Source organism: Saccostrea echinata, unplaced genomic scaffold, assembly GCF_033153115.1.
Source record: "Saccostrea echinata isolate AGI-Se365-2 ecotype Australia unplaced genomic scaffold, CSIRO_AGI_Sech_v1 ptg000009l, whole genome shotgun sequence".
Lineage (NCBI taxonomy): Eukaryota > Metazoa > Mollusca > Bivalvia > Ostreida > Ostreidae > Saccostrea > Saccostrea echinata.
In genome coordinates, this window is record NW_026889758.1 from 5,480,001 (window position 1) to 5,494,953 (window position 14,953).

At 35.2% G+C, this 14,953-nt stretch overlaps 1 protein-coding gene across 1 annotated transcript in view; it reads right to left on the bottom strand.

Moving 5' to 3' along the window:
• The window catches only part of LOC133181666 (cAMP-dependent protein kinase type II regulatory subunit-like), a 29,493-nt gene extending 19,311 nt beyond the window's left edge, over positions 1 to 10,182 (bottom strand). The window contains exon 1 of the mRNA XM_061316222.1: positions 10,104 to 10,182. The gene's annotated coding sequence lies outside the window, so the exon portion shown is untranslated. The remainder of the gene's footprint in view (positions 1 to 10,103) is intronic.
• Between the last annotated feature and the right edge of the window lie 4,771 nt (positions 10,183 to 14,953).

Genomic DNA, 14,953 nt, shown 5'->3' on the forward strand with positions numbered 1-14,953 from the left:
TTGTATTGTATTCAAGGATTGTTTTTTTTTTCGTTACTGCGGATTTGATTGATCAAGTTTTAGTCCTTATTTGTATGCGATAATTTTTGAAGTCGGGGAAGTTTCATTCTAGAGCCATGGTTCCCTGCAGTTAGACCTGCTCTATTATTTCCCCCTTCATTTAGTCTTGCTTTTACAAGTACTACAATCATTTATTGGAGAATTTTTAATTAGACTTTACAGTAGTGCATTAATTGATTTTGAATGAATAATTCAAAAGGAAAGAATAGAATAACCATAGGCAATAAAGCCATTTTCTGAATTCCATTTTTATGTCTTCCTTAGTTTTAAAAGAAAGATTTTTACCTGTGCTCACACATTTTTGTGTATTCAAAAGCATCGACCCTGTTATTTTGACCCATATATAAAAAGTTGATATTATACCTATATCTTTACAAGTTAGATTTTTAAAATTCCTATTCAATAAATCGACTTTAGAACCCCTCTCCCCCGGGGGTTCTCATTCTAGAGCAAGACTTGACGTGGAACATGATTCTAGCAAGGGCAGATCCAGGACACACCTTTCTTGGGGAATGGATGAAGAAAAAGAAGACACTTCCCTAAGTTAATTTTATTCAGATTCATGGCTCTCCTTACCATTTTAAGAGGGATCTGTGTTTCCCATAGGGAGATTCAAAGATCAATTTAAGAACTCTGAAAGTTCCAGGGGGGTTTCCGGACCCCTCCCCTTAAACCCCATCTATATTCGCCGATGATCTGGAGTGAGCTTTCCCGAAAGGGGATAGTATCACTCTATAGAGAATCTTCCGGGGGAATTAGGAGTAAGGCTATAGAGTGAGCTGTCCGCGGTTTCGTGGTCTTACTAGTTCGATCTCTATTGAGAGGAGGAAGTATGGCTCTAGAATGGGACATTCCCCGTGGGGGAAGGCTCACCATCTACAACACCGGCAGCCCTGTCCCTCCCCTGGGCCTAATATCATAATATGGAAAAAAATATGATTGATTGTGTGTTGTTTTACGTCCCGTTTGGGAATTTTTCACTCATATAGAGATGTCACATATACCGGTGAAGGGCTTCAAATTAGACCTTTCTTCGGCACCCAGGGCCATTGAGGAGTGAGGGTTCTTTATCGTGCCAACGCCTACCGGGGCCTAGGTTTTTTAGTTCTCATCCGAAAGACCCGCAACTTTCACTGCAAAGTGCCGAGCGCTTGGCGAAAGAACAGTTGCTACCTACTTTTATCGACTTAGGTCAGTCGCGGCCATGATTCGAACACACGACCTTCCGATCACGGAGCGACTGATCTACCGTGACAGTTATCATAATTTGATAACTTATCTTCATAATCTGCGTATGACAATATACATTAAGGAACGCCCTGAGGGAATACAATTTTTCATGGGTAAGGAAATCTTTATATCTCCCTCACTATCATGCGATATCTTTTTTAAAAAGTACTATATATAAGTAAGCATATAAGTATATGATCAGTATAATAATTACTTATTTTGACTCAGTATTCAAATAAATATTTCTTTTAATCAAGTAATTATAATCTTGTACCATGCTTTTTTGTCTGATACAATGGAGATGATCACCATTAAGGTTTTCTTTACATTTTGTATTTTGCCACCATGACCAATTTGACCTTGGAATTCAGACAATTTGAGGAGACACTCGTTTTACAATTTAAACATTTCAACAAAGGACACGACCTATAAAAGTCCGCAATGTTACGGTGTTCTGTTTACTTATACAAAGTAAGGTTAATTAATCAATATGTTTGAATTCTCTCTTTGTATGCACTGGTAAATCAGGCGGTGTTTGTTTAGCTGCCATTTTAATTAAATAAAATAAGCGGAATTACTAAAACCAGTATTTTTTTTTCACTTTCCATGTTAGTATTTGCTGAAAGGCAAACTCTTCATTAACGTTCAGACGTCAGTTGCAGATGAAGTACACATGGTGTTTACAAATGATGTCTCAAACTATGAATTAAAAGAGTTGTGTCATACGCGTGGACGTATAGTTACAGTAACATAATGTCTGCGTTACAATTACATGTAACTTAAAAACGTGTAATACTTGTAAAGTATTTACATGTATACATGTAGAATTCATAATGGTTGACATCAAATTAGGACAACTCTGCAACTTGTTCACTGCATGGGCATTAACTCCTGAAAAGACTACTGTTGAAATTGACACATACATTTTACATTAATCTTCAACAAAAACGGGGTTGCTTCTTACAAAAACATACTTTGCATATACCAATTTGAAATCATAAGTGGATTTATGTCTTTATGATTGTCACATGAATCTCAGTGCCGATGTACATTTGAATGATTGTTTATTGGATAATACTATATACTACTATAAAATACTATATGTCTCTTTCATTATTTATTGCATTTAAAATTCATTTGCCAGATCCCATCTTAATGGCTACATCTTTGCTCTATAAAAATGTCATGGTAACATGCAAACAGCATACTGATTTGAGAGAAGGTTTCCGGGGTATCTCTATCATGCACATACTGTAATATGATCGTCGTCATTAATGATCAAATGTCGGGTCATTATTACGATTCCAAGTGGGGAAACACTTAGAAAACCCATTAAAGAGAGAATTCAAAATGAAACCATTACTCTCTATTCTATTCTTCCTTGTGGTCTGTTATATCATCTTACCTAGACTACCAGTATTTAGGTTTGTGACAGTTAAAATCTGTCAATTTAAAAAGAAACTGAAATAAAACAGAATTTTCTATAATAGAGCATGAGGCTCTAGCATTGAAATGAAAGAGGCACATGAAGGGAATAACCCGTGGTTACAGCAAGGATAGGACAGCGTATATTTACCCGGATCCGAAATAAAGAAGAAATACATGTAAACACACCGACCTTTCAGGAATTTAGAACACTTCAACGAATACTAGTAATTATTTTTATGACCAGTAGCAACATTACAAAGAAGAAAGAAAAATCCTGTATGGCTAAACGCCAGTATTGATTTCTTTCTTCTTTTTTTTTTTTTAAATGTTTTCTTTACCATTGGCTCTACAATTCATCCCAATTTACTTCCGGTGCAGCTGTCAAATTTCCCCCACTTCCTTTAAAGTAAAACAGATTTTGATGTACGCTCAAAAATGAAAAAAAAATTAATACATTGTGTATTAGGTCGACAAAAAAAATGTTTGGCATGATTATTTCCTTAAAATGTAAGGTCATCTATTAGAGTTGTTACTAAAAGAAATCTCCCAACAACCAACCTGCAGCTGATTAAAAGAACGCCTGATGCCTCATGTTTTTCACGGTAACATCCGAGTTTATATTTTATGCAGTATTTGTCTACGTTTACATCAGCTGTCCCTCTGGACGAAGGTTATTATCAAAGGGCATAAGACATAAAGACCGTTATTAAATGATAATGGATTTTATAACCACAAAGACGTCGATTCCCACTCTTGTCTGCGCTTATAACTCCCTCGGTAGCAATATCCAAATGTAAGAGAGAAAGTGTAGTCTTCAGCTTAATGAGGTCTCTACTTGTAACCTAGGCAATAGGCAATTATAAGATATTTAGAGCTCGCTTCAAGGAAGCCATTAGCATCGTTACCCATCCTGAAATTGGACGCTGGGGTGGTGGTTTTATATACATTTGTTATCAGAATGGTATTGTACGTAATTAAAATCTCTCTAGGACTGTAAGAAACGTTCAGTGATTTATTAAACTATAAAGCTCTCTTTTTCCATAAGTATGGTTGTCTACTGTCATACTTCAAAAAGGTTGAACAAATAAAGTAGGTAAAAGCATGAAGTAAATGATTTCCCCATGTTTTGGTATTTTTTAACCACGTGTTTTCTATCTGCTCACCGATTGGCTAGGGAACAGGCAGTCTACAACTCGTGTCACTTAGGATAATCGATAGTCCTAACACTAAAAACTTATGGCCTAAATAACATTTAACTTCTCAGTCAAATGGCCTTGACATTATACAACCATGTATTTCCATGTATTGTTAGCTTAATACTTCATTTGTATAAAAGCCTTTGATGGGTACTAAGAGACAGCTGACTTGATGGTAACACACTGGATAGTAACACACTTGATGTTATTTTACAGGATAACAATAACATTGATGGTATTCTTCTGAGCAATAAAAATCCTGAATATTACTTTTTTCTTAAGAGACTGATAAGCTTACCACTTCGCTACACCGCTCACGACAAAAAATCGACATTTAAATCAATTTTGTGAAATGACCCTTGACTAAATGGACTTCAAATATTTCTCGGAAAGATGGGTTTTTTGTTTCATTTGTTTGTTTGTTTGTTTTTTGTTTTGTTTTTTTTTTTTTGGACCGAAATATGAATAGTTTTACGCATACTTTGTGAGATAATCTTTCAAAAACACGGAGCAAAGACCCACTCGTGTGGAAAAATTGTTATATAGCATGAAAAAATTATCATTTTTACCCTCTTTGGTGTTATATGCTACATTTCAATCTTTGTGAGATTGCTGCAAATTTTGGAAATTTTACAAAAAGGATAAGTTAATGTTAAATGAAATATCAAAATATTTTTTTTCACAATTGAGATTTAATTTTTCACTTTCTTGTTTGTCACACAATAGGCATTTTACTTGCCTTGTTCACCCAACTTCTCTATGTTAGAGATGCTTTCAGAGAAAAAAATGCTTACATGTATATTCTATACAGAAATGTTCGTAGTTAAACGTCAATTAGTAAATTGTACTCTTTTTTACACGGAGACATTAAATGACAGTTAATAAGCTCAGCAAATTAATTTCTTTGGTGCTACATGACAAATGATTAAAAAAGAAATAAATCAAGACCATTTCTTGAGCTTTTCGCGTCAAACAGTTTCTCTGATTTTGTCCGTAATTACTTTCGGTCAGGCATAATCGCGTGCTGGGGATTTATGTTGACATGAAATCCTTCTGAAGCTACAGCGGAAGAGCTTGATCTGGACGAGAAGAAAATGTATGGACAACTTAAACCTGATCCTTCTCAATGTCAAACTTCTATCTAATTATACTGACTTAAGTAAACCAATTTATTGGGATTTCAACAAATCTTCAGTTTTTTTCCTTCATATTAATTCTGGTGTGATAAACGTCAATCTTGTACATGGTCCATTGTTTCTTGGCAGTTAGCAGTATATTGTTTTTCCATGGAGCATACATAGTTTGTAGTAGAATGATTAAGAAGTGGTATATTAGAACTCTGTTAAATGAAATCTTGTTGGTTTTAGCTACTCACTAGTCAAGCCAATGCGTATATAAGAATTTCAAATTATGCCCCTGGGTTAAAGTGGGACCACCTTAGGGTGCCACAATACTACAAGTGGTACCAACGGTTCACATTCATCCTTTTCTAAAATCGAAATTGACACATCAAATAATTCATTGCGTGATATTGCCTGATATCAAACTCTTTAATTACTTACATGCACACCCATAAAATATTCCAAATTCATTTCATTTTTTTCAATCCTTTCAACATCTTGGACAAAAATTAAAGACCAAGAAAACCCTCTATTCACCTCCTTTTTTGAAGCTTTAATTACTTGTTTCCAACGTGTCTACATGCACAAACGTTAAGTTATTGAAAATTTAAAAAAAAAATATTTTTCAAGTGCTTTTCCTATTTGTTCTTACACTTATTTAAGAGTAACATATCAAGAGAAAATCGATTTGGATTTTGTTTTCTTAAATTTCCTAGTTTTTGTTGTTTACTGATAGTTGCAAAAAAAAAATTACTGGCGACAGGATAGAATCCAAACCCTTTGTTTTGTATACCCAATGATAAACTTTGACAGGAGGATGGAAATTGCGTCCAGTTTAATCCGACAGAGGAAGACTGATTACGTTTTGTTCTCGATAATTGTTTGAGAATGAGAGTCATGTATTGATTTCCTCCAACAATCACAGTGTTTTATTCTTTTTGGGCAGAAAAAAGTAACTGTGAAGATCTGACAATGAAGATTTCCCAAGCGAGACTCCGCTGTCTCTCTGTCATAAGTGGTTTTATTCGGATTACCATTAGCGTGCTTAAAAGAATCACAGATTCACAAAATGCTTTTGCGCAAATAAACATATAAACTTACGTTTCGCTTATTTCTAGACAAGATCAGTTTGTGATATAGGAAGCGTTTCGTGCTCCGAGTATAAACAAATTAAAAGCTTACATCCAAGATATAAAAACAAACACTGGTAGAAAACTGAGCATTCATCACACAAAACCGAAATTGTTTATGGCTATACGAACGATTGTGCACGGCATCATATACCTCTCTCATTAATATAAGTAAATACATAAACAAACTAGAGGTACTGTGAGCAATGAGCTTGAAAAATGATAACTCCACTCCCACATGAATTAAAAGGCAAAATCCAAGTTTTGCTTTGGGAAACCCAAAATATTTTCCAATCAGAATATAACGTAGAAGTGTAATGAAGATTCTGTGAAAGTCTCATTTAATTTTATTCAGAGGTATAGAAGGAGTTGCGAGTAAGAATTAAATGAGTACCCCCAATATTATAGAAAAAATTGCAGTGTCCATGTTTTGCTATGTGAAACCCCATGACGAGAATTGTTTAACTGTGCCTTCGTTACTGAATGGTCACTGAAAAGTCTGGAAAGGTGGCTGAAAGGCAGAGCTCTACCATTCAGTCACGTTTAGTTAACTGAATGGCATAGATTCTTCCTGTGTTTGTTTTCTATTCATACCTTAGAAATAACAAGTTAGATATACACAAGGACATTACATGTACTCTCTTTCTCGATCGGCGAAAGACTTTTTATTATACCCCCGTATCTAAGATTCGGCGGGTATATAGTTTTTGCCATGTCCGCCCGTCTGTCTGTTTGTCTGCATGTTTGTCCGCAAAAACTTTAACCTTGCCCATAACTTTTGATTGGTTGGAGCTATGGCTTTCATATTTCACAAGTGTATTCCTTGTGACAAGACCTTTCTTTGGGTACCACCATATTTGACCTTTTGACCTTGACCTTGGAGTTTGACTTAGTTTTACAAAATTTTACCCAACTTTAACTTTGGACATAACTTTTGAACGGTTGGAGCTAGGGCTTTCATACTTCACATGTGTAATCCTTGTGACAAGACCTTCCTTTGGATACCAACAACTTTGACCCTTTGACCTTGACCTTGGAGTTTGACCTATTTTTGAAAAACTTTAACCTTGGCCATAACTTTTGAACAATTGGTGCTAGGGCTTTCATACTTCACATATGTAATCCTTGTGACAAGTCCTTCCTTTGGATACCAACAACTTTGACCCTTTGACCTTGGAGTTTGACCTACTTTTGGAAAACTTTAACCTTGGCCATAACTTGTGAACCGTTGGAGCTAGGGCTTTCATTCTTTACATGTGTAATCCTTGTGACAAGACCTTCCTTTGGATACCAACAACTTTGACCCTTTGACCTTGACCTTGGAGTTTGACCTACTTGTGGAAAACATAAACCTTGGTCATAACGTTTAAACGATTGGTGCTTCAGCTTTCATATTTCACCAGTATATTTCTTGTGAGAAGGCCTTTCCTTAGGCACCATTATTTTTTACCTTTTGACCTTGACCTTGATGTTTGACTTACTTTTGAAAAACTTTAACCTTTTCCATATCTATTCAATGGTTGCTGCCAGGGCTCTCATATTTCACAGGTATATTCCTCGAGACAAGACCTTACTTTGGGTACCAACATATTTGATTTGCATTTGAGAAAGTTGCCATACGGGGGCATCAGTGTTTCACAAACACATCTTGTTTACTCAGTCTTAAACGAAAGTAGTTCAAGCTGCCTTCAACTTATCTTGAACCGCTTAACTAGCAGCTACCATATAGATTTTTGACTATGGATACAAATATCGAACTAACGGTACTGTGAGAACAGAGCTCACCAAATTATACCCCCGCTCCCATAGGAGTATAATGGCAAAGTCCATCTCCGATCAGAACATAAAATAGGAGGTGCGCAATGACACTATGAAATAAAGAATCTGCATGTAAAAGTTTCATTAAATTTTATTCAGTGGTGTAGGAGGAGTTGCAGATTAAAGACCCCAATATTTAAGAAAGAATAGCAGTGTCCATATTTTGCTCTTGGAAAATTCATATATAAACGTAACGTTTACGTTTTCGAAACGTAAAATACGATGTGCACAACGGCATTATGCAATAAAAAATCGTGAAAGTCTCATTGAATTTAATTCAGTGGTGTTGCGGATAAGGTATGGCTACCCCCAAGTGGTAAGAACAGAAGGATGTATAGACGGGTGGACGCCCCCATTATTTTTTATATCCCTCACTTTGCAAGTGGGGTATCAGAATAAAAAATTTTCGGTACAAAGGCAAAGTCAAGCGGAAATATTCATGGCCGTAGGAACCGGGGGGGGGGGGGCACGGGCGTGCCCCCCCCTCAATAATTTTGCCGATATATAGATTACTATAGAAAAGATAGATACTGTATGCTTGTGCCCCCTCAATAAAAACGTCTGATGACCTTTTTTTTTTTTTTTTTGGCAAGAAATATTTGGTAGTTGAAAGTGCCCCCTCAACTGAAAATATATGGTATGGCTGTGCCCCCCCCCCCCCCAAGTGAAATTGCTTCCTACGGGCCTGCATATACATGTTCATTTGAACAAATAGAGGGAAATATGTAGTGTAATACGTAGCGGTAACTAACCTCGCCATCTTTGATTGGGACAAAGCATCAAACATTTATGTTAGTTTTTTTTTTCTAAGCTAGCATATCGTCCAATATCATAGCTCTACATGTACGTAACTTTATAACAACAGGCACCTGAGTTATGGATAACCCCCCTCCCCCCTCCGGTACGATTCGAAGAATTTGTTTAATTGAAAAAGTCACCCGCGTGGCGCAGTGGTTAGTGCGTTTGCACCAGAGTTGCGGGGTAAGGCCGGAGATGATCCTTACGTCGCGGGTTCGAATCCCACTGCAGGACGTGGAGACCGGTCCTTCGGACAAGACCGTATAAACCGAGGTCCCGTGGCGTCTTAATATGAGTGAAAAATTCTCGAAAGGGACGTTAAATGAACAAAGAAACAAACAATTGGAAAATAACCAACAAAGTCAACAAATCGTCAACTTCCCTTACTTATGCAGCAATACACCCTTATCACTTGCATTGGGTGTATATCTCTCAGTTGATTCCATACGCAAGAATATGCTCTACGTATGAACAATTTCTAAAACGAGGAAGTTATTGACAAACAAGTTGATGAAACAAGAATATCAACAGTCTCGTTTAAGGTCATCATTTTGTAAGTTCTATGGTCGATATATTGACCTTGTCAGCAAATACAATCTATCCTAAATTCATATGCTGACTGACTTGTTCACATTAATTGTTAGGCCATTATTTACACATTGAATTGTCGGCGGATTTTTCCGTTATTATCCGATCATGACAAGGAGCACATGGCACCTGATCTCACCTCTATTTCTGGATGTCCGTGTTTGCTCTGCTCCCGATTTGTATTGTTTTAAAGGACTTTTAGCTTGAATACTGTTCGTGACCATATTTCATAACAATTTTTTTGGAGTTGCATGTGCCTTCGACCAACAAAACCGTTTTAAGGATAAATCAAGACGTTATTTTCTTGCTTCAAATTTATTCGCCATGTTGACACCGTTTCAGAGATCCTGGAGGTGATGTTTTTAGATTCCCTACAAACCTTATGTCGATGTAAGCTGCATTTGTAGTTAAGAAAACTATTTCATGCTATTTCAAGATCGAGAAAAATTATAATCTCTCCCATATAACGAATATTTCTTTAGTTTGTATAAAAACAGAAATTCGCAACAAAATAACATAGTAACAGTCATTAGGCATATTTCAAAAACAATGCCAAGCTGAATGACAATCAGAGGACACCGATGTGTCATGACTGCACTTTCTTAGGACAAACAGAGGTTCATGGTCTTCAAATATTACTCTTTCTTTTGTCTTTTTATTTACATACATAATTTGATAATAAAAAGGACTATTTTTTTAATCATTGAAAAACATATGTATAAATAAAATTTTACCATATAGTTTGCAAAGGCCTTCGATCACAGTTGAACAGTCTAGGGCTAGATGTGATATAGCCTCCGAAGATTCCGGTATCTGCTTGTCAACTATATGTCAATAAGATGATATCTGGGAAAAAAAATCTGTAAGAAGCATCGATTTTGTCTCGGACTTGTGGAGTTTTGTACGGACGCAGTTTTCCTTTAATTTCTATTTAAAATAGTGTAAATCCCTTACCTGCAACTGATCTTCGTTTTTTTTTCTCCCTGGGACACTGTAACAGCTGTTGTGGTGGGTTCGGATCTGTAAATCGATGTGTCTAGGATTAGGACCATATTACACCTTTTCCAATCCATGAACACGCTCATACGTTTCATTACAAGGTATGAACAATTGAGCGTAAACCTATTTGACCCATGTGTTGCGTTTATAAATGTAACCGTGTTTTTATACTTAATCATGTAACATACATTGCATGACTGTAATTGATTATTGAAAATGATTCAGAACTCGTTTTTTATGAACATCTTTCTGCCTGTTTTGTACTTATTTCGTTTGTGGTTTTTAAAAGGAAGGAACATTCTTAATACAAGAGCAAACCTTCCTGATGTGTATCACGCGGAAATAATACATGTATACATTTATAAGCTCCTCCTAGTCTTATTTTTAAGTCTGTCTAACCTTGTCAATGAACAAAAAATTATATTTGAATACAATCTACATTATCTGTTCAATACACTGTGTACATTTATTTAAATGCTATATATTTACTGCAGTGTATCAGTGATATGTTGCCTTTTTTTCATTTTTTTCTTTTCCTTTCTGAATTGACAAGTACATTCAAACTGATTTAAAACTGACACCTCTATTATCAATATAAATTACATTAATGTGATTTAAGTTTTACCAAATATAACTTGAGAAATACTAGAATTATTGTTACACAAATGCCATAAAATTAACAACAATGTTGTAATGGTTTTGCAATGTCAAGTGAATGAGACCTACACTTACCCCGTGTTTTCTTCCTCCCTGTAAGTTAGAAATGAGAGACACACTGGCAGAGCCCAAACGTTCGATATATTTAGTATCAAGTGTAAAATAAACGAAAGCGTTTTTACAAACAGAGTAATACTCTTCACGTCCGCAATCTAGCAATTCGTAACTCGATAGAAATTGCTGTCTAAATAGAAGTCGTTTACACAAATAAAATAAAAATCCATTCGCCAAATATGACAATGATCTTCCAAATCCAATATACTTGAAAGAGGGCACAATAACGTTTACATGCTATTTACACGGGGAATTTAATCTTGTTTGAAGTCATTTCAGTTCGGTTTCTCGCAATTTCGGCTAATGGATCATCTCGTCATACATATTTCATGTACGCGCATTCAGCGTTAGGTTTATTTTATTGTTGGTTGTTCTTCACATAATCATTTGTCGACATTTAAATCAATAAATGGCAATCTTAATGAAAGTCACATGGGGGTTCCTTTTCTTTCCAGCATAAAGAAAGTCAGAAGTTTTAATAATGTACTTACTCTTATCTGATGTAATAAAAGTTCACTAAGTTTACTCATATTTAATATACAGATATCCTGACCAAAACTTATATATAATCAACCTTTAAGATGATGTTCACACCACTGTAAAATAAACTTTGTAAGTTACTGACAGACTTCGTGCACCTGGGTACCAAGAATTGTTAAGAGTGTTCACCGCCAATAATGTTTTACAACGTAAAAAAAAATAATAATAATGTAGAATAAACATTTATTAAAAATTCATTCATTCTCGCGTTGTAATCAATGGGGGGGGGGGGTCCTGTCCACAAATACCATTGGTAGCTTGACATAGAATTTTTTCCCCTCCGATACGACGAAATAGAGAATGGTTACATTCTACTCTTCATGTTGTTTTCTTCATGGTCTACAAAATCAATGTAGCATCGGGGGTGGTAGTGTTTTTCTTCCTTAACTCAGGTGAAATCTTATCATTGGCAAAAAGCTTGTTTTGGGTAGTAGAATGTTGTTTTCATAATATATAATTTAATACAATATATGTTAAAGAAAATTATTAAAATTTACTTACATTTTGATACAGGAATTTGATAGCTGAGAATATTACAGATCAAAGATCACTTTCACTGAGAGGTGTAATTACAAAACTCTGAGAAAACTCAACACCGTACAAGGACGTTAATAGATCTACAATTACATGTTTGCTTAGCATATTAAACTTAGGTCATATCTTACCGCTGTTATTTACAATACATCAATATGGTTGCATTGTATTTACACATTTTGTTTGTTTTAAGATGGTCCTGGGTTTTCTAGAGAACTAAATGGAAGGAGTAAACTTAAAGCAGATCTTCTGTTCACGAGACACAAGTTGAACATAGAATCAACAAATGAACGACCTGTTTCTCTCAACATTGAAATCTACTCTTAATAATAACACCAGTGAGCTGACCTGTCTATGTCTGAATATTTTATTTTATCTTTCCTGCTCTTCGAGACCCCAATTTCCAGATGACATGAAATTTCTGTTAAAACCTTTTTTTTTTCTTTCACACTCTGATAAATGAAATCAAGGTTTATCTTTGACTAATGCAAAAGCGGAGATATATAGAAAAATCACAATGCTGTGATTTGCGATGCCTGAATTTACCCCCACCTCGACAAGGTTCAGTGGTCTCCCCTTACAAATATTGCTTTCATATCAATATGATGTCTGACTTGGGTTAGCGTAAATCAGTTATAAGGCTCAAATCAAGTAATGATTGTTTACTACTAACTAAAAACCGTCTTTTAATCTTGGGAAAACACAATGCTACTTACAGGCTTACTATATTGGATCGCGTTGGTGCTTTTTGAAAATGTTAATCACATTTTGGAAGTAAAAAAATGAGAACTTTCGGCAGTACCTGGTCGTGCTCTAGAAAGGAAAGGAAAATGCAGTTTCGGTGTTTTGTTTTTTTAATTTTTATTTTCGTAAAACAAATTGTTTGTTACTTTGTTGTTGGTGATGTTATTTACCCCTCTAAATGATTTGATTTGAAGCAGTTTTATGTCCTTAGTATCGAGAATTATTTTTACTTAGATAGAGAGTTCACTGTTAGTGAGATGTCAAGTTTAGACACATGCTATGGACTGAAGCCATACAAAGGTTTTGATTCTATGGTCTCACCCCTCAATTTCACTCTCTAATGTAAAGTGAACATTAAATGGTCCAAGTTTGTAACAAATGTAAAGCCTTAAAATTGACATTTTGACTGGATAATCTCTAGATGAACTGGGAGGCTAATTTCCGAATGAGAAAGATACGTTAGAAATTTTGAGCCGCCAATTTGTCTAAAAGAGTAGAGCCTGAACATCACATCGTGCTTAACCATCTTTGTGATCATTATGATCTTACTAAAGCATCAACTTTGAAACTGATATATCAATGCTGCAATTGAAATTCAATTCATACTGTGACAAAAACTATATGCGGTTGCCTGCATATTAAACCCGAAGCTCTGCTCTTAATAAAGAGGAACGAGTTCCTTAAATTAGTAAACTATGAACTACATTGAAGAAAAGGGGGATTGGTTAATTGATAAATTGTGATTTATTTTCCCACCTGTCAAATACCATTCTCTCTGTTCTTGAGGGGAAAAGATTCTAAGTTTATACATGTATATGAAATATATGGAGATAACGAACAGTAATCAAGCTCAAAAGTCCATTGAAACAATACAAATCAGGAGCAGAGTAAACACGAACCTCTGAAAGCATCAGAGGTGGTATCAGGTGCCATAGAGGAGTGAGTATCCCCTGCCGACCGGACACACCCATCATGTGCTCATTGTCATGATCGGGCAAACAGAAAAATCTGTAGACAATTCAGTGTGAAAATAATGACCTAACAATTAGCATGAAAAACGTCAATCAGCATATGTTTTAATGATAGATTGTATTTGCTGACAAGGTCATTGTATCGACCATAGAATTTGCCAAATGATAACTTTAAACAAGACTGTTGATATTCTTGTTTCTTCAACTTGTTTGTCAATAACTTGCCTCGTTGTAGAGATAGTTCTTACATGGAGCATACTCTTGCTTATAAAATCAACTGATCGATGAGAGACCTAAACCCCATATGCAGGTGATAAGGATGCACGTATATAACTACGTAAGTAAGGGAAGTTGACGCTAGAAAAGACGAAGTCATAACGTTTATCATAAAGTTTTCTTGTTAGATTATATATATATATATATATATATATATATATATATATATATATATATATATATATATATAAATACTTTTGAAAAAACAAATTTACCCCTACTCTGGCATCATCGCCTGTGGGGTTATATGCTCAATCCTCCATGGCACCGGATCCCACCTCTGATGTTTTTGGAGGTCCGTGTTTGCTCTGCTCCCGATTTGTGTGGTTTTAATGGACTTTGAGCTTGAATACTGTTCGTTATCTCCATATTTTATTTTTAACATATCTCCATCTTTTTTACATGATCGTTCATCTGAAGAAGTTTTGCAAGTTTTTTTTTTTATTTTTTTCATTACTTTTTTTTATTAGAAGACTTTTTTCTGGAGAAGTAGTGAAAAAATGTCTAATGTTTTACAGAGAAAGCTCAACAGAACCCTTCACCTCTAAACCCAATAAACTTACAAAATTTTCATTTTGTAAAACTTACAAAATTTTCGTTTTGTAATCAATCGTTTTTTCTCACATAGTTTCTTATAGAAGGCAAATTATTCTAGTTAATATCGAAATTCCGACTGAATAAGCAGTTTTTTCCATGTTTAAATTACTTCATAATGATTTATACAATAAGTACAAGAACAGTCTTATAAG